We start from the raw sequence: 21,764 nt of genomic DNA on the forward strand, positions 1-21,764 counted from the left end.
CAGGTATACAAAGATGATCAGCATGGTTAATTATCAGGAGAATGCAAATCAAAGCCACAATGAAACATCCCTTCACAATGGTTAGGATGGCTATATCAAAAAGATAAAAGTGTTGGAGAAGATGTGGCAAAATTGGAACCCTGCTACACTGTTGGTGGGAACGTAAACTGGAGAAGGCATTATGGAAAACAGTATGGAGTTTCTTCAAAAAAGTAAAAATAGAATTACCATATGATCCAGCAATTCTACTTCTGGGTAGAGTTCCAAAAGAATTTAAATCAGGATCTGCTGGAGAAGATGTGGAGAAACTGGAACCCTCCTACACTGTTGGTGGGAACGCAAATTGGAGAAGCCATTATGGAAAACAGTATGGAATTTCTTCAAAAAATTAAAAACAGAATTACCATATGATCCAGCAATCCCACTTCTGGGTAGAGATCCAAAAGAATTTAAATCAGGATCTCAAAGAGATATCTGTACTTCTGTGTTCATTGCAGCATTATCTATAATAGCCAAAACATAGAAAAAACCCAAATGTCCATCAACAGATGAATGGATAAAGAAAAGGTGGTATAACATACAACAAAAACGAGTTCACTTTTGAAAAGCAAGAAATCCTATCATTTGTAACAACATGAATGAACCTGAAAATAAGGCAATCATAGGACAAATCCAGCATGATTCCATATATGTGAAGAATCTAGTACCGTCAAACTCACAGAAGCAGAAAATAGAGTGGTGGTTACCAGAGGATGGGAGGAGGGGGAATAAGGAGCTGGGTTCCAATGAAAATGAAATTATAGTTATACGAAACAAGTTCTAGATTTCTGCTGTACAACATAGATCCTATAGTTAACAAAAACTTGTTAAATGGATAAACAACAAGTTTCCACTGTATAGCACAGAGAAATATATTCAACATCCTATGATAAAGCATAATGGAAAAGATTATAAAAAAAGAATGTATATATATGTGTAACTGAGTCACGTTGCTGTACAACAGTAATTAACACAACATTGAAAATCAACTACGCTTCGCTAAAAATTTTTTTAAAAATAGAGGGAAAAAAAACCATGTTAGGAGAGCAGACCTTAGGCTGAGTCCTTACCACACACAAAAGAATACAAGCACAAAGATATACAAGCGGGCACCAGGAATCTTTGGGAGGTGATAGATATATGTTTATTCCTTTTTTTGTAGCAATGGTATCACAGTGCATGTACATGCCCAGACTCATCACAAGGTATGCTCTAAATATGTACAATATATGTATGTGGCTGTGGCTGGGCTTAGCAAAGGGGATCCAGGTGGCGCCGTCTGAGCCGAGTGGTGCATCATTGTTTGTGAGCATCAGCCTGAAGCTTACTATCAGGTCCAAGTTGTTTCAGAAATGGTGAAAGTTGGGGCGGGGTAAGCGGACACTGAGTGGTGATTGGTGTACAGATTCAATGGTCAAGGCAGACTGCTGCTCTCGATCAACACGCCTGCAGTAGTAAGTTAATGGGAGGATCCGAACGGCAGAGCGATGACGTCCTCTTTTAGTGAAAAGACTTAAGGCTTGTACATACCAACATCACTGATAGAGTTTATACGTTGTCTTAAATGTCTACAATTCCGTTTACGATATCCGTGTCTCATCTGACTCTGTTGGACAGACGACATTCAGTCTTCAGGAGCCCAGGTGCTTCCTTTTAAAAAGATGGAAACTAGTGGGTAAGACTCTGTGCTCCCAATGCAGGGGGCCCGGGTTTGTTCCCTCGTCAGGGAACTAGATCCCATGTGCATGCTGCAACTAAGAAGTCTGCATGCCCCGACTAAAGATCCCGAGTGCCGCAGCTAAACATGCCGCCACGAAGATCCCATGCGCCACAACTAAGACCCGGCACAGCCTAAATAAATAAATAAATATTTTTAAAAATTAAAAAAATACAAGATAAAAAAGTAAAAATGTGGAAGCAGTGTAACAACTTGCCCTTTTTAACTCCAGAAGATTCGTAGTCCTTTGCTTCAGAGGAGGCCTCATCTGAGTGGTTGGTCCTCACTAATGTTCGTTACTTATTAGTGTAAATACGGACGAGGAAGGAAATGGTTCTGGATTCCAGCTCTTCTTAATGTGGCAAGGCAAGTGAACAAGGGCTGGAGAGAAGTGTGTTCGTGATTTATCTCGAGAGGAAAAGCTTCCTGCTCCGACTTATCACATGCCTCACAGAGCAGCTTCTAATGGGATTCGTCTCCGGATATGAATCCGCAGCCACTCCAGTTAGTCTTTGCCTAGTGGGCAGTGAAATGACAGGCGCGCCAAGCGAGAGGGTCTGAAAATCCCAGCTTCGTAGATGCTTGAAAACATTAAAAAGGAAAAATAGAAGAAATTGAATAAAAGCAGGAAAGATGTTGAGAATTTTGTCATTCATAGTAGATATTCAAGCAGTTCATTTCTTTCTTATCACTCTGCCCAGTTACTAGAACAGATATAAGGAGGTGGAATTAATTGGATGGAAATCTAAAACAAATGAAATGTTTTAAAAAACTTCACTGAAGTAGCAATAAAGAAGATGTTGAGTCCACTTCAGTAAGGAGCCGCTGAGATGAATACATTGCAGCTTTTGTGCAGTTACACACTTTGGGCTGCGGGTGGGGCTAGTGACTCCTGTCACTAACCTTTCACCTCCGGAGAGAGATTTTTATACTGAGACCCTACTCAGGTCTCACCGAAAACCATTGCAAAGCCAGCCTCAGTGTGGATGGTATGTCTAGTTGAGTCACACACGTTACATCCTTTCAAACAATTTAATTCTCATCGCTAGCTTCTTTGGCTTCTTTGTATACAAACTAGCAAAGAAACACAAAAAAACAAAACAAAGCAAAACCAAGCGCGAAAGCAAACAAGCAGATCAAAGCTATCCAGTGATGGTGGAGAGATTCAGAACCAAAAGGAACCCGTCTGGCTGGTGTTTAGAAAGGGAGTGCACTGACTTTGTGTGAAATTTTGGTTAATTCTCTACTGCCAGAACTTACCCATAGAACAATTGTGATATTAGTGAAATCTATAGGTCTGAAGTACAGAAATGTGCTAGTGTGGACACGGGTCGTGTTGCGGAAACCTTGGGGTGTTTCATCCCTGGTGATGAATTTACATCGCATCACACTCCACACAGCCCACATTCAGGCTAACGCTGACTGATGGCTTGTAACGGGCCAGGCACCACTCAATGCATTCACTGGATGGAGCGCCGACCACGGCTCTGTGAGAGAGGAGCTGTTGCCCAAACTACTTACACAGGAAACAACTGAGACTCAGAAGGTTTTAGAAACTTTCTCAAGGTCATTGTGTAAAGAACAATGTACAGTAACCTGGATTCCAGCTGAGGTTTCTGTTCCCAAATCCTGGTCTTTTAGCAATTATGAAATATTACCTGACTAGAAACCGTGTTTAACACCTTTTGACTAGCTATTGTGGGATGTGAACAAACCTCTGTAAGGTTCCTGCCCTGAAAGAGAGTGTTTAAGGATATCTAAATCTACCTACCTATCTATAGATAAACCTACGTACCTGTTTATAAATATATATACATTCATATAGACTATACATGAATGTGTATACATATACATATATAAATATAATATATTTACATTTCTTTCTATAGAGATAGTGATTTATGTAGCAACAAATAGATCTAGATTTAGTTCTAGTTAGACGGCTGGCCATACAAGCGTCTCACCCTCTGAGGGAGAAGGCTGTGGCCATCCTCCTGGAAGCAGTCTGCAGTGGTCCAGAGTGTAGACGCTAGGCAGGTTCTAGACCCAGTTGAGTGGATTTTGATCCTCATTTGACCAGTTAATGCCTGAGTGACTTTGGATGACATTTAATCTCTGTGCTCTTTCCTTCTCTACAGAATGGGGATGATTACATTAACTCAGAGGAGGTTGTGAGAGTTAAATGATTATGCAAAGCCTTTCTGAGTTTCCTGGCCAACCGTGCTGAATTCAGGTACCAACCATGGAGGAACAGGGAAGGGAGAGGGTAGGACTGGAAAGGCTCAGACCCCAGGAAGGATGGCTGCTGGGCTCTGGAGAAAGGATTAGATTTGAATAGTTGGGATGGAAGTGACGGAAATTTTGGCAAAAGGGGATGACACAAGAACCTATAGAGAAATACTTGAGCTTTAGATGACAGTGGGACAGAGAGATACCTCTGCCTGAGTACAAGTGAGGTATCTTGTAGATGCTGGTGGAAAGTTTGCAAAGCTTGGATTAAATTTCTCCCTGAATCTCATTCCAAAAATCCTCTAATTTTAGTTGGAAACCCACACATCAATCTGTGGAAACAGACTCCTCCCAGGTAACTTGTATTTTAGTTATAGCTTTCTGGAAACACAAAGACTATCCGTTGCAGTGCTTTTGATGGTAGGCATTAATTCCTGGATGGGAGGATTTTTAAACAGCCTCACATTTTTGTGTCTCTATGGATTCATGTCCTATCAGTGTCTGCCAACAGTTTCGGTGCATATGGCTGAAATGATGGACAGAAAGTTCTCATCAGTTTCATTCACCTATATTCTCTTAAAATAGTGGGGAGGATGCAATGGTGAAGCAGGTAAATATCCTGGAAAATCAAGAGTCCAGCCTGAGTCAGCTTCTTTCATTATCACTTAAAGAAAAGAACTAAGAAAACTACTTACTGTTTGACTACAACCCAGCCAGCCATGCAGTTACTGCTGGGAATTGTTCATTTTACTACAGGTGTCTGATAGAGGAAAAGATAAGGGCATAATCTTAAAACTACTCTTTTCTCCCTCTTCATTGTTTTTTCTTTCTTGGTTATGTCATTGCAATACTGCTACGTTTTGATGAGATATTTTACATTTAACATGAGTTCCATCCTCACCCCCGCTCGGCAGCCTAACCAGGTACACTTCCAAGGTGTGCCCGTTCCAACACCATAATGGAAAGAAAGGGAGAGGCCATGAGAGGTTCTCTCCCCAGGAGCACCGCCCTCAAATTATACCCAGCCTAAAACAGGCCTCTGTACATACAGAAGATATTTTTACAAAAGCAATGAGTTAGGGGTTCACCCCTAGGTATATTGAATAACTTAAATAATATGTATGATTCCAATAAAAGGACCCATTTAACACCAAATAACCTGAACTGCCAGTTCGTACATTTCTTAAGAAAATTATCAAGTTTAAAGTTTTATTTGCTAATCCCAGGACAGTGCTGAACATGTGGGTTGGTGGTGAATAATGTTATTTTATTTATTATATTGGTTATTATTTAAAGTGGAATTCTCATGGGATTTCACTGAAGTAATGAAATGAGAAATATTTTCTATAGCATTAATTCAGGACATATTTATGAGAGTTATCATCTCAGTGTTGTTAATAGGTACCCAAATAGGGGTATTTTCCTAATTTCTCGAGTGTGAAAAAGCAAAAATTCACTTGACGGTTATTTAGCACATATGGGCATTAATGATCTCTCATGCTAGGATGTGGAACAGCCCAGCATCCATTCTCCAATTATACTTCCTCCCTGCGTGTACATTTGCCTTGACAACGAGAAATGAATATACTGAGGGCTGAATGTAAATTTCCTCTGTGACTGTCGACTTTATTTCTTAGGGTAAGTTAAAAATCTCTGTCATTCTGCCCTGAGTTTTGTTATTACAAGTTACTCTCTACTGCTTTATCACCCTGTGTTTTTCAACAAACTTCTGGGCAGCTGAATCCATACCCCCCAACTCCCGGCCACTTTTCTGTTCTTTTGTTGGCTTTTCAACCTCCCGAAGCCTCTATCTTATGGGATAGAGCACAATGTATCTGCTAAGAGATTTGGCCTAGATCAGACCTGGCAAAAAGTTTGATTCAACTCTGACACATCAAGCTTCAATCCACTAGATATTCTTTAAAAATGTGAAATTGCAAAATTTCCATGGTGTCAGAGAGAGACCCGACCTGGCTAATAAATATAATGTTATCACCTTATAAAAAATTGAATCAATTCAACACATTTATAGAAACTATACAATATGCCCACTTAATCTGTTGGGTGCTATACATAGTAAACATGGAAAAAGTTTACTAAAATGATTGCGATATATATTTTATGTAAATATTTGTAAAAGTACACACCTTTTTTTGATATACATTACACTGTACACCTATCCTCAAATATATTCTGACAAAATTACTTTGTTTCATTCTCCATCACATTCAATCAAGGACCTTGATCTGTAACTGTAAGTTGTTCTTACTTTTCTCCCAGTCTCTCACTGTCTTTCCGTAACTGTGGCTTGGTCAGCTTACAGATGTAAATAACAACATGGGACATATTTTAGTACTTTTGAGGATTATTTTAATGAAGAAATACATAAGTTGTCTCTTTTTCTCTGAGTCTCACTCTCTACACAGGCACACATATTTCAGCACAGAAACCGTCTCTACCCACAATCACAGAGACCTTACACAAAGCCAACTGGCATGAAAGAATAGGATGATTTAGCCCCCGGAGCTGAGCGTTGGCAACGCTGTGCAGAGAAATTGTGCCCACAGAGGAGGAGCATCCCCAGTGGGTTGCAGACATGCATCCTAGCTATTCATCCTTTTAGACATCCATCCAAAGAGAGGATCTGAATGTGTTAAGTCGAGAAGTATTATTTTATTCAGCTTTGGTTTAGATACTCTTTATTTCTTTTTAATGATAATTGATGATGATGAAAATAAAGCCTTTATCATAATCACAGTATTTCAGAGCTGAAGGAAAGTAGATCTAAAATGTAAATACCCCAATATAGGATAAGTTGGGCTGTAGCAAGAAAATTAAGGATATATTCCATGTTCATTCACCCAGTGAAAATTAAGAAGATAATTTTAAGTTTCTTCTCTCAAATTTGTGTCATACACTATTGCTTCCTTATAGCTTCTTCCCACATGTAGTTGATCCATTCCAAGGCGATCTCTGATTTTTGAGACATTATAGAAAGACACAGCATATGAGTAATCCTATGAGAATTTGAATCACCATGGTCAAAATCTAAGTAAGATCAACAAATAGTACCGTCCATATTAGAAGAGTTCACTATGGTTTTAAAAATCTTTAATATAGCGATGACAGTCCTTGACATAAACAAAAAATATACCAGATGCAAAAATTTGACTGAGATTTCCCTGGTGGTCCAGTGGGTAAGACTTCATGCTCCCAAGGGCCCAGGTTTGATCCCTGGTCGGGGAATCAGATCCTGCATGCATGCCGCAACTGAGTCCACATGTCGCAACTAAAAGATCCCGCGTGCCACAACTAAGACTTGGCATAGTCAAAATAAATAAATAAATAATTTAACCAAGTACACAAAGATTGTATTATAAATTCTCTCATATTGTCTAAATTTTGTTTCATATTTAATATGAAAAGTGAAGTGAATAATATGGGATGGACAATGAGAAATATTTGCAGAGGTAAGGTAAAATAGGTTTGCTACCAAAAATAGTGCATATGCGCTAAGGTAGAAGAGACAACTAAATGGAAACTTGCGTGATGGCAAAAGACCAAATTGTAAACTCAGACACAATTGAGAAAGATCAACATTGAAATCATGATGTGAAGGTACTTAACACGGCATCCTAAGTGAAATTGACCTATGCTGATCGAGCTGTATCTCTAGGAAGAGTGAGGAATTCTTATGTGTTTGGATTAAATCATAACATTCACATGTTTTGGGTTCTCTCGTATTTGCCAAGTCTGTCTTTTAACTGCTCTGTCTTACTTCCAAAGGTCCTGATAAACTTCCTATACCTCAGCCGTGTTTAGTCCATAATTTCCTAATCTCCGTGCTTGAATTCTTGTGTTAGTAACCTGAAATATGCCTGCCCTTCCACTAAGAGTGGATTCCTGTTCTTATTTTATCAGGGTGCTTGGAAATTAAAATTCTGTTTGGGATTGGGGCCACTCTCTCTGCTGGCCTTCCTCTCGGATACCCACCACTAATACTTGTATTGTTAAGTAATGCTTTATCCTTTGATTCTGCATGAACCTCAGCTCCTCACCACCTACCTATGAAGACAAGAGCCTTTGATGTCAATTATTTGTGAATTATTATCTTTTGTCTGGAATCTTCCTTCCCATCTGTCTTTTTTTTTTTTTTTTTTTTTTGCGGTACGCGGGCCTCTCACTGCTGTGGCCTCTCCCGTTGCGGAGCATAGGCTCCGGACGCGCAAGCTCAGCGGCCATGGCTCATGGGCCCAGCTGCTCCACGGCATGTGGGATCTTCCCGGACCGGGGCACGAACCCGCGTCCCCTGCATCGGCAGGCGGACTCTCAGCCACTGCACCACCAGGGAAAACCCCATCTGTCTTTTTTTTATGCCAAACTTTACTTTTTTCCATTTTATGCACCAGAATCTGTTTCCCTGACTCCAATAGGTAGGTCTGCTTCCATCACATTCATGCTAATTTATTCAGTTCAACTGCAGTAAATAAGGCTGTGGCTAGCGAGGTCTGCTACTTGGCCATGGAAGGCATATAATATAGGATCACAGAGAGCTGTAAGTGATGTTACGGTAGCACTGAAATGTTGCAAACTAGAGTGAATGCGTTTATGGAAATTAAAAGTTTTATAATTCTCCAAAGAAGAACATCAGATGTCAGTCTGTACAATTGTTCTGTAAAATGTGGGAATGGACAGTCGTCCTGCTGGGCAGTTAGAAAAATGGCTAAGTGTCTGTTAATTTCCATGTATTTGCAGAGGTGTACTCACCAAATGACCAACTTTTCATCCACACATGGGTAAACCCACAGTAAGAGCAGTGGTTTGCAATTTTTTCTCTTCCTTCTCATTTTTCTTTTCTTTAAGTCGAACTCTTAGCCAGCCATGAGGAGGAAGTGAACCTAAACTTAACAGTTGAACAATTTGAAATCATTTAAAATATTTAGATCAAATGCTTATCTTTTTAATGGATTAACATCTTGATTAAAGGAGGCCATATAAGGACTACCATCGTGAGAACCACGTTTTAAAGTCACACCATGGAATTCTGAAATTAACTGTGTCTGTTACCTGCCCTGTGCCACAATGTTAAAATCCAGGATCTTTACCATTGCAAGCAAAATATTTTTCTCCCATGATGCAAGAAAAGGGGCTAAGGAACCAGAAAGGTAGGGAACTTGAATTGGCATAATTCTGTATTTAATAACACATTTCTAGGGACAGAAGAACTTACAGAATTTGTCAGATTGAAATTTACTTTGAATATAAAGAGAACAATAGTCATGTGCAAGTAACAGGACATTACAAAATAAGAAGCTGAATCATTTTGCAAGATTAAGAATGCATTTATGCTTGCTATTTTGTGGCAGGATGATAAAAGGACTTTGTCTCAATGATATTAATGTATCTTATTTTTAATCCTTCTGAAGTTTCAAATCTAACCTAACAAATTTATGTTTATTTAACTAGCTGAGTGTCTATCTTATTTTTTTAATCTCATTTTAAGTATCTTAGACAGGCTTACAGTCAATGAATTAGTTCAAGTTGGCATAGACGTTTCAAACGCCTGCTTTATGGCCAGATGACTGGTTATCCAAGTCACAGCTGGACCTGCATCTGAGCCACCCACTGTCAAGGGGAGAGATGATGGTGTTCCTCTGACTCTGTTCCCTTCTCCTTAAAGGGATTAAGTTAAATTTCCTTTCAGAGTTTCCTTATGTATAGTGTGATTTCATTGTATCTGTTTAAGCCCAAATCCCTTGCTGTGCCTGTTTGCTAATTCAATTGAACAAAATAAAACAAAAGGAAAAAGAAAATTTCAGCTAGGAAGAGTACTTTGCATTCCAATTTTGGGGATAAAATAAAATATAAATGCCTGAGGAAGTGATAAACTCTACTAAATTCACACAGACTATACTAAATTCACACAGATTAATTATATATGTAAATGATAGATATATTCCCCTTTCATAATAGTGGAGGAAGAGAATAATAAACATGTCATAAATTACATTTACATTCTCTGTTAGCCCCGATATTATATGACTAATTAGATACTATCTAGTTAACTGTCCCCTTGGTTTCCTAGGGATAAATTTTATTGCTCCTCCCCCTCTTCTTCTGTATTCTTCCTATTATTATTATAGTTATTACTATTTACATGAAAGAAGTGGACATCCCTCAAAAAGAAATGTTTTCCATTGCTTTCCTGAATATTTCTTATTGCTGAAATGGACAAGTGGTAAAATTCACGTGTGCCTTTCTTGGACCAAATCCCTGCTGCTTTAACTTGTCCCAGGGATCGTTAATCACAATGTCTTCGGGATCTCCCAGGTGATATAGTGAGTGGAGTTGGTGATGTACAAGGAAAAGAAACTCTCAGTTTTAGAAGAGTGATCACACTTGGGTGTGCAGGAGGAATCTGAACAGGCGAGGTGTCCCCTCAACACAAGCTGGTTGTCCGTGTGCAGACACACGTGCCCAGTGTCACCTGCCTTTCATTGTTGAAAGAGGCCATCACTGTGTGATCCAAATGGACCAGTCTGAAAGGCCTGTGGGTTTCCAGTTTGCAACCTCCACAAATAAGGGTGCAATATGAGGTCTCAGATAAACTATGTACAAATTGTTCATATTAGAATGAACTCAAAGGGTTTCTTGGGGAAGATCTCTATGTACACTCTGTGACTCAAACCCACAGGGAAAAGGGTTGTCCCTCTAAAGTCGATTTTAAGACTGTACATCCTCTCCCTCCCCGTATCCATGCGGGGGTTGTAAAACTACAGAGTCTCCCATTGAAGAGATGGAGATGTGAGGAAAGTAGCTCTTTCTAAAGCTAACCTCCAACACTTTACATGCTGCAGACAAAAGTAATACATGGGCTACAGGCATTTAAAAATATCTAGTAAACACAAGGCATGCCCCGGTGCAAAAAGAGGTTCCTCTCAGTAGATCATCAACAAAAGAAAATCTAATAGATCTTTTAAATTCTTTGGAAAAACATTCAAAGTAATAAAATATATTTATATTTAAGATAAATGGAAAACTGAGAGACAAGTCAACTCTACCAAAAAACAAAACAGTAAAAGTCAAAGAAAATATGCAGTCTCTGATTTTTTTTAAAAAGCGTTTTTAATCCCAAACTCCTAAATTAGAGAAAATTCTATTAAGAGCCATTGAAACCTCAGAGGTGAGAATTAATAGCTACGTAATATGCATCTTTATAAAGTTTTCTCAGTAATCTTTACCTAAACTGTTTTTCATATATGTATGCACTTTAGTAGTTTCTTGCAAACCTGTTACTTTTGATACCCAAACACAGGTCAGGGTACAAACTTGGAAGCTATCATTTAGCTAAATATTTCCACACTTAGATGAAGAGAATCATAACCAAATGCAAACATCATCCTATACTATGGGCTAGTGTCTTTGTATTGGGTTGGCCAAAAAGTTTGTTCGGGGTTTTCCATAGGATCCTACAGAAAAACCCAAACAAACTTTTTGGCCAATCCAATATCATTTGAATTTATTTGGAGTTTCAACACTGAAGAAAATAAAATTAGCCACTGGCCTCTGCTGAGTACATCCAATACATTAATGCTGTACTTTTTCAAGACTTTTTCTCTATGCATGTGGGAATCCAGTTTCCGTGCCTTTCTGAAATTATTTCCTCTCATCAGAATTGCTTTTGGTAATTCATTAGCCATTTTTTTCCTCTTTTTCCCTGAAAGCAGTTCATAATTTCTGAAGTATTCCTTAGTCCAAACATGTAAGTGCCTGCAAGCTGAGAAAGAAGTTAGGTGTAGAGGGGCTATTGGTTCTGCTAATAAGATACTTATAAAAGCACTTGACGTTTAGAAGTGAGACATATTTCCATGGCATTCCAGGGATTAATTACTTCTATATTTTCACTTCCGGTCCCAAGTTGGCCCCATTACCTGAGGGTGTGTCTCAGCAGCTGTGTGAGGGTGAGCAATGCACTGAACAAGCTTACAGCCCTACTTAGGTTCTCAAAGTCTTTGGTCTGCACACACATGGGGAGTCAGATATGAGACCACAGAAACGGATTCCGGTCTCATCCTCTTTCCTAACTTAGCTTCTTAATAAAGAGAGTTTAGATCCATCTTTGCGAAATTCCGAGCAGGGCTATTTATGATAGTTCTGGCCTCATTAACAGATCGATCCAGCTTACGGGTTCAGTTCGTTTCTGAAGATGATCATTGACCAGCTCTTCCATTCAGCATTTCAGAATAACTGTGGGGGAAAACATCCTTATGATCTCATAAAGACATATATTAATCAAGCCAAGATTCTTTTAATAACGGTTTTAAGTTCCTTATTAATTGACATTCCAGTAAGGCAGGTCATAAAGATTTAATTTTCTGTGTTAACATCAAGCTGATTTTAATAAAAAAGATTTATATAGAGACACTCGTTCTGTAGAATATATTTTTAATTACATCCTAAAAAACACATTGACGACAACTTCAGTGTAGAATTAATGATATTACAATGCTTATTATTGATTTGTATAATGAGAAACAGTAAGCATTATTGATTTTCCCATTACATCCCAAATAAAAATGTTCCTCCAATAATAGAAATTCTCTTTAATGAATGTTTGGTGACGACTTCAACTGAATCCCCTGTGTTTTCATCTGTTAGCTTCTGGAGAAGCTGGATGCAAAAGGCAATGAAGGAAATGGTTTGAAATTAAGCATGAAGAATTTACAAAAGGGACACTACCTGCTGAGGGAGGTTTGAAAGTTTCTTTACTGGAAATATTAATAAATGGAATAAATTTACAATGATGGAAGATGATTATCATAAAATTGGTAAGTGTAATGTGTTAAATGGTGGCCTCCAAAAAGTTATATCCACTTCCTAATATGCAGACCCTATGAATGTGATCTTATTTGGAAAAAGGGTCTTTGTAGATATAATTAAGATAAGGTGCTTAAGATGAAATCATCCTGGATTACCCAAGTAGCCCTAAATCCAAAGACAAGTGTCTTTATAAGAGACGGAAGAGTAGACGATCAGACACACGAAGAGGAGGAGAACGTGTGACCATGGAAGCAGAGGCTGGAGACATGCACCCAAAAGCCAGGGATGCTTGGGGCCACCAGAGCCTGGAAGAGGCAAGAAAGAACCCTCCCCTAGAGCTCACAGAAAGGGTGCAGCCCTAATGACAATTGAGTTCTGACTCTTGGTCTCCAAATCTGTGAGAGAATAAATTTCTACTATTTCATGCCACCCACTTCGTGGCAATTTGTTACAGCAGCCTCTGGAAACTAATACAAGAAATGCTTCCCGTGAGTTGGAATGCCCAGTGAGATAGAAGGAACCTCTGAAGAGCCAGGAAGAGGCTCCCAAGATGGCTTTGCATTATCTTGAGTTTCCTAACATCTTCTGGTGTGTGAATCTTGCAGAAGAAAATAAATAAATTAAAAAATAGCTTGATTTTGCAGCGGGAGATTTAATTCAGAAGCTGCACTTACAAGACTGATCAGGAACAGCAGAAAATTGGTATTAACATGGAAAGAAAAATAACACTGTACTTAGACTAGTATGCCCATGGCAGAAAACCCCAGATATCCTCCTCCTATTGGAAGCCCTTTGTGGAAAGCCAAATAAAAACCAAGAGGTTGCTTGCTGGTGAGAAATCTGAACAAAGGAGATTCATTAGTAAATCTTATTATTTAATGACAGCCAAGATAAATAGCCCGAAGCACCTATTCAACTATAGAGATTTTATTGCTAGTAAGATTAGAATACCAAAAATTCATTTTTTAAAGGATTTCCTCTTTTGACGTTATTAGAAATATTTGCTTCTGGGTGTTGTTTTTAAAACTTTTCCCAACGCGAACCACAAAACGCCCTTGAGTGGACACATCCATTCTTAGGACATGTGATTACCTTAGACCCCTAACAAATCTACTTGTCTGGGAGACTATTCAGAGTCCTAAATTAACCTCACATTTTATTTTTCTGATCCATTAAAAGTTAATTTTAGAGGTTACTTTTCAGAGGACATTTTTCCTCTTCTAAACCCAGGTCTTGTGGGCATCTCACCACGAACGCTTGTTGGTTAACAGCCTGGATTTTCTGCCTGCAAAAGTGCAAATGCCTATGACATTACTCTTATCTTCACCCATCACTAATCCAAATCCAAAGTCGCAAAATTTTGCAGATAAAATTAAATTGGATAGACAAGGTAGCTGACCTTTAGATAAAGTCATTTTAAAGGATTTAAAAGATGTGACAAAATAAGAAAATAAAAATGTAAGGCTGCTCCAGAAGGAGAGCTGATAAATGGCCAGAAGAGAAACTTATTTCTCTAAAATTATTGTCTTTGCTATCAGGAGAAAAATAATTACGTATTAAGCCTAATACGCTCTCTGTACATTTCCGACTTTGAAAAAGGAACTGTTTTACCAGGAAAAAAACAACTGCAGCTGGAGTACAGTTCATGTCATTCACAAGAGACATTTAAAGGCTTATTCGTAAAAGGCCAAATATTAAATACGTGACAAAAACTGAAAATTAAGTTTTTGTTTTCAAAGAACTTCTTTGGCTGCCATATTTACTACATTCTCGCACAGTAATTATTTGGAATTTACCATATAAAAGACTTTCAATTACAGCTTTATGATGAAGTGACTACTTAGCCTGCATACAAATTGGAAATCCCAATATCCTCTATTTGAATGCCTTTTGCTGATGAAAATGGAATTCTTATTTTTAGATTTTAGAAGATGGAAGTTGTAGTCAGAAAAATTGCTAGACCGTATTTGCCGTTCCACTTAAATTAAATGATACCTTATTTTTTACTCAAGTAAGTTGGTTTTCACAAGTATCTACTGGCATATCAGACACAAAGTCCTATTGCCCCCAACACATAAGTTATTTTTGGTGACATTTTCAATCAATAGTTAGGCATAGGGGCGCAGAGAGGTACTAAATTATTAAATGACAATGCATTCATTCAGGATCTTCTTAGAAAGCAGCCATAGATTTTTTTCCCCTTCTGGGTGAGTGGGCCAGAAAAAAATGGTGTAGGTTTCCTGAAAATACATTTTTTTCTGAAGCCTCACTTGCACACCAAAACATAGGCACACACACATGTACATTCAGGGCACGATCTCCAGTGTAGGCTCAAACTGTACTTATTAGGGATATAAATACATATAACCTTTATTTAGGCACAACTGATATACAACAACTTGCACCCATTTAATATATACCTCTTGATCAATTTGGACATATGCATATACCTGTGATACCATGGTCACAGTCAAGGTACTAAACATATCCACCCCCTCCAAAAGTTGCCTTGTATTCTTTTGAGGTGTGTGTATGCGTGTGTGTTGTGGTGAGAACACTTAACATGAGACCTATCCTCCTACCATATTTTAAAGTGCACAGTACAGTGTTGTTAACTATGGGACCACGTCATATAGCAGAGCTCTGGAACTTAATTCATTGTGCATAAGAGGAGCTTTATACCTTTTGAACAATAACTTTCCATTCCCCCACCCCCAGCCCCGGGCAATCAACAGAGTGAAAAAACAATTATGGATTAAGAAAAAATATTTGCAGACCATCTATCAGAAAAGGAGTCAATTTCCAAAATATATAAGGAACTCCTACAACTCAATAACGAAAAAACAAATAACCCAATTTTAAAAAAATGAGCAAAAGGCTTGAATAGACGTTTCTTCCAAGAAGACATACAACTGACCGCTAGGTACATGAAAAGATGCTCAACATTACTAATCATCAGAGAAATGCAAATCAAAACCACAATGAGATATCACCTCACATTTGTTATATACTTTCAGTGTGTATATATAATTTTCTAAGCTACCAGATGCAACATTTTTCCCAAATCTCCTGGACTATCTAACAAGGGCTGCCATTTCCCACATTTCCTATCATTTTATTAGTTTCTTCACTTTTAACTTCCAGCAGCCAACTTGGTCCAAACTATTTAAGGTGTTTGTCATGAAACACTTTGTTGTGACAGCACAATTGCTGTATTATATATTAATTGTCACAGTAGTGCTGCAGGAGAAACAGCTCCAAGACCTTGGGGGACATAAAATAATAAGTTTTATTTGGCTCATAAGTGTGTAAACTGACAGTTGAGGCTGGGGCTGGAGGTGGTACCCTGGTCTTTGCCAACTTGCTCCCGTGCCTGGTGGTTCACTGCTGATCTTCTGATGGGGTCAGGTGCTTGACAATGACCACTCACCTCTGCTAGTTTTTCCCACCCTTTCCTGGGACCTGTGAACTAGCCTCAGCCTGTCCTTGTCAGGAAACGAGAGAGGGCAAGACCAGAAAGTGTGACTCTAACCATACAAATGCTCTTCAAGTTCTGACCTGCATCACTTTGCTGACATCCCATTAGCCAGAACAAGGGAAGTCTCAACGTCAGAATCAGATTAGGAGAAGCACTTCATGCCAGAGGACGAGGGTGCAGGAAAAGAGGAAAAAACAAGGCCAATTTTGCCATTGATCCCGTAAATAAAGTCAACTTCCAGTTCCTAAATAAAGGTGAATTTGAAAACATTATTGTAATCCAGAGGGATGGAGTAACAGTGAACCCGTAAATAATGACTGAGAACAGCACACACTTCAGGAAACACAAAGCAATTTCAGAAGTCAGTTAATAAAGTTCAAGGCTTTGATGATACAAAACCTTCTAACTGTAAAGCATTAAACCAAAGACAGTAGAGAACAATGAGTTCTCAACAAAGCCTAGTGGATTTTTCTTTTCATTATAAAGGAAGAAGTCCCTACTTATTCTGCCCTGCTGCCTAAATCATGAAAGGGCAGAAGGCAGTCATACGAATCCAAGAACCTTGGAACAGTCGTTAAGCAGACCCCAAAGGAAAGGAAAACAGCTCTTGTGCAGCTCATTCAGGGCCCAATGTAGGTCCCTTGTGTGAAACGAGATGGTTGCTTTCTCCTGGAATTCATATGTGATGTCTAGAAATATGGGATTCCTGATTTTACCTGAAGTTTCCAGGTGTTCTGACACTTCTTCAACGCATGGCTCCAAATATAGCCATGAATGAACGTAGGTTATCCATTAATTAAGAATTCCTCTCAAGTGCTCCTCTGAGAGCAAACTTGTGCCTCAGACTTGTGTTGTTAAGCTGTCCCTCCTGACACAGCAAAACTAAATGGGGAGGACCAATGGATGCAATTTTTTATTGGAGTATAATTGTTTTACAATGGTGTGTTAGTTTCTGCTTTATAACAAAGTGAATCAGCTATACATACACATATATCCCCATATCCTCTCCCTCTTGTGTCTCCCTCCTTCCCACCCTCCCTATCCTACCCCTCTAGGTGGTCACAAAGCACTGAGCTGATCTCCCTGTGCTATGCAGCTGCTTCCCACTAGCTATCTATTTTACATTTGGTAGTATATATAAGTCCATGCCACTAAAAGTAAATTTATCTGTAGTCCTAACACCAAAAATAGTCACTGAGTATTATTTCTATGAATATGTACATGTTTTCAAACAAGAGAACTGAGAATATTTTCTCTATATAAAATCTTTCCAAACTATACTTTAAGATAAGGGCAAACAGTACCATGCTCCTTTTATGACCCTGTGAGCTTTCTTTTTAACCCCTCTTTCTTTGAGAATACAATACTTAGTCACCTTTTTAGGCACTTTCATTTATTTACATGCCATAATTTGCTACTTTTGTGAATCATTATCTCACAGCTTATAATATTTAATATTTTATCCACTTCAGCATGTTTTCTATGATAGTCCTTCTCATTTTTCAACAAAGAACAATTAATCAGAGAACATTTTTTTTCTCCCAGATGGAGATGGAGAAAGTGTTCAGGGCAAGGGTTTTGGGGAAAGTCAGGAAGCGTCCAGTGTGACTCAGAAACTTCACTCCTATGTATTCACCCAAGAGAAGCAAAAACATATTTTCACACAAGCACATATACTTAAGCGTTAATAGTATCTTTCTTCAAAATAGGCAAAATCTGGAAACATCAAATGCTTCTCAACAAGAAAATGGATAAAAAATTGTGGTATATTCATATTGTGAAAAAATAATCAACAATAAAACGAATGAACTATCAAAGCAGGCAACTACATGGATGGATCTCAAAAATATTTCTCTGAGTGAGTGAATTCAAACACAAAAACATACATACAGAATGGCACTATTGGTAGGGAACTCTGGACAAGAAGATGAAATCTGTACTGACAGAAAGCACATCGGTGCTTGTGCAGGTTCTGTACTGATGGTGGTTTGCAAGGAAGATGCCCAAGGGAACTTTGGGGATGATGGAAATATTCTGTTTCTTGAATAAGATGACGGTTACACGGAAGCATACACTTGTTAAAATTCATCGAAATGCACACTTCAAATGGGTGCATATCGTTATATTTAAATCATACCTGATAAAAGCTAAATAAAATAAAAGGATATGGTAAAACCATTTCTCTTAAAGGAAAAAAGCAATTATTGATATAGACTTTTATTAAACCTATGAGGAAAGTATCGTTAGTACATTCACATTACCAATAAGCCGACTGAGTGACATCAATTACTGTCCCAGAATGGAAGTCACCATGTTTTCACTAACCCAATGCCTGGGGTAGCCATGTATATTGTTGCATAAAGCCAGATGATCCTGACCTGTACTGCCGCAGAGCCGTCCTCACCTGTGGAATTCAGTAATGAAGGGCATATTAGAAAAATGTCAGATAGTTCACTTTTACAGAGGCTTCTGACAATTGATTCAACAGGAACATAGATGAAAAAAATGTACGTAACATAATTACTTAAGTTGAGGGACATAATTTCTGAGAGATGAGCTGAAACAAAAACAAAACAAAAGAAAGAATAAATCTCCGAATGCTCAAATAGTAATTCATATAATTTCACAAAGCAGCTTGGAAATATTGAGGCAATTACTTTGCTACCTGATGGTATGGCTCCTATGCAAACTCTTTTCTATAGATTTCCCTTTTCTACAAATACTAGGGGACCCAAGTCATCACTAAACAAAGCAAGAATCTGGGCCACCTTAACCCTATTAATTCAAGTACATATGAAAGCCTGGTCTTTCACACCTATAGACATGTATGGACTGGCACGTGCGTGTACATGCACCCAGGACTTGAGAGCAGTGAGATGTGGCCGATTCTTTCCTGTCCAGCCAGCAGTCTTCAGAACTCCCATGACCTCCCAACCCCAGTGCCCCGTTGACATGGAAGGGTGTTAAAACATGAAGGGACATTGCATCCTGATCTTTTATGATTGCAGAGGGACAAATAAGAACGTGAAGAGAGGTTAAACCAATATGCACTTCCAAAATACCCTTTGACAGAAAATATATCTTAGAAAAAGCACTTTCCCTATAAAAGCAATATCTTAAATGTTACATTCTAAATATAGACAGCAGAAGTGGATTTTTTAAAAAGCACCGAAGATAGTCTATTATGTTGCAATTTCTTCAGAAACAGAGGATTAAGTGTTGATGCCCGATCAATAGATACAGCACGGAAGGTGACGAGCTAAGTGATTTTCAACTGGACTTGAGACAGCAGGACAAAGTCCTCCTTGAGTTTTCTCTAGCTGGCTCTAACTGTAGCATTTGCTAAACACAGTTTCATTTTGCAGTTTGGTGGAAAATCAAATATTTGATTCAGTTCTTAGAGTGTCCTTCTTAAAAGCGTTGGACATTTCCATCTTTAAGGATAAATCCATGTTCCTTTTCTTCCTTGCAGTGTGTGTTTCACGGGAGTGACACTAGTGCGGGGTGTGCCCTGGAACGGTGTAGCATATTCCCGTAAGCAGCAGAGGCCTGCGCTTGTAATTAACAGTGGTCTCCTGCACCATCTCGAATAAACACGGTGCATTAAAAAATAAACACATCTAAAGGCTCTGGAGGCAATCGTTTTTACAACAGGGCTCTGAAATAGAAAGTGAGTTCTCCATCATTTTAGTTTTCCCAAATCCATAGGGATTCTGAATATGATGTGTGTGTGTGTTGTTTTTTACAAGCTGTGCCCCAGATCCTGACCTTGGACTGCCATTAAAATATTCAGTCATCTGTATGAAAACAGAAGAACTGTGGACTATATTCTGGAGGTAGCCCCCGGCTGTCACTGTCAGGTAAGTGAAAACTGACTCTCAGCATTGACTGTATCCAAAGGGAGCAGAAATCACACAGTAGCAGCGAGGATAATAATAACGCCGTGTGTTAAAATTGGACAAAGGGGGCTGATTTCAGGTGCTTATTTGTTGGGAGAACGTCAACTAGGAGCCCTCAAGACCAGACTTAACCACCCCAGTCAATTAAGATACATACACACACACACACACACACACACACACACAGGTACACAAATATATGCTTTATATGCATATATGTGTATACAGTATGTATATCTGTATATATAGTATGTACATGTGTGTATGTGTATTTATATAGTATGCCTATGTGTATGCATGTATGTACAGCATGTATATGTATATATAGCGTGTGTGTGTATGTACAGTATGTATAAATGTGCATATAGAGTATTTATAATATATGTGCATGTATATATGTAATATATAACATATATATGCTATATATTATGCATCACACATACATACACACAGAATAAAAGTTTAAAGCTAGCAATGACCCTGTGGACAGCGTGGACAATCATCATGTGTGGTTTGACTTGAAAATCACCAATACTCTTCCTGCTGTTTCCCAAAATCTTCTCCAGGGGTTCCCAAGTCCTGCCACAGGGCTCTCTTATCAAGGAACATGTGGGTCACCACTGAGAGGTGATGGAGTAAGCTAGACTGGTCGCTTAAAAGGTTTATAAAAGCGGTCTTTGGAGAGAACACTGTCCCGAGCAGTAAGCCACTGGTGAGGCTGGGAGTGTGGTGAGCTGCCCTGTGAGCCCCGGAGGAGTCTCAGGAAGCAGCAGAAAAGGAAGAAATGGGGTTCCATGAGAAAAAGTAATGCATTTAAGTTATTTCCCACATCATCCTTTTAAACAAACTTACAAAGGAATATATATATATATATATATACACACACATATATATATGCACATTCACACTCTACATATATAGAATATATATTTTACATAGGCTATTAAGCTTTTTAAATAGCTATATATTTTTCTGATCACAAATTATACATCATCTTGCAGAACTTTGAATGATAAGAGGATTACCATTTCAAAAGCTCTTGCTTCAGCTTTAAAAAGAAAACCATATAAATGATAGAAAGAACTACTTAAAGGACTTCCCTGTGAGAACACATATATTGGTAACTCATATAAACTATTACTCAATATACTAGTGACTAATTTCTATGAATATAAATAAGATATCATGAATCTGTTTCTTGAATCATGGTAGTTATACAGTTAGTCACATTTTAGCAATTAACAAACTATATATTTTCTTTGTTTAATGATTCTGTCAATTCTCTAAGTACCATCAACTGTTATATTCTATAACGTCATCATCTTATATTTGAATTACTACAATGGTTAACACAGTCATAAGTATGTAGGATATTTTCCAGAAAACCAAATCTACCCCTGAGAATTTAGGGGTAGAGTGGTGTTACGGGCTGAGTGTTTGTGTCCCCCCATTCATGTGTTGAAATCCTAACCTCCAATGTGATGGTGTCAGGAGGTGGGGACATTGGGAGATGATGAGGTCATGAGGAGGGAACCCCCATGATGGGATTAGTGTCCTTATGAAAGAGACCCCAGAGAGCTCC

The sequence above is a fragment of the Tursiops truncatus genome, chromosome 2, assembly GCF_011762595.2.
Source record: "Tursiops truncatus isolate mTurTru1 chromosome 2, mTurTru1.mat.Y, whole genome shotgun sequence".
NCBI lineage: Eukaryota > Metazoa > Chordata > Mammalia > Artiodactyla > Delphinidae > Tursiops > Tursiops truncatus.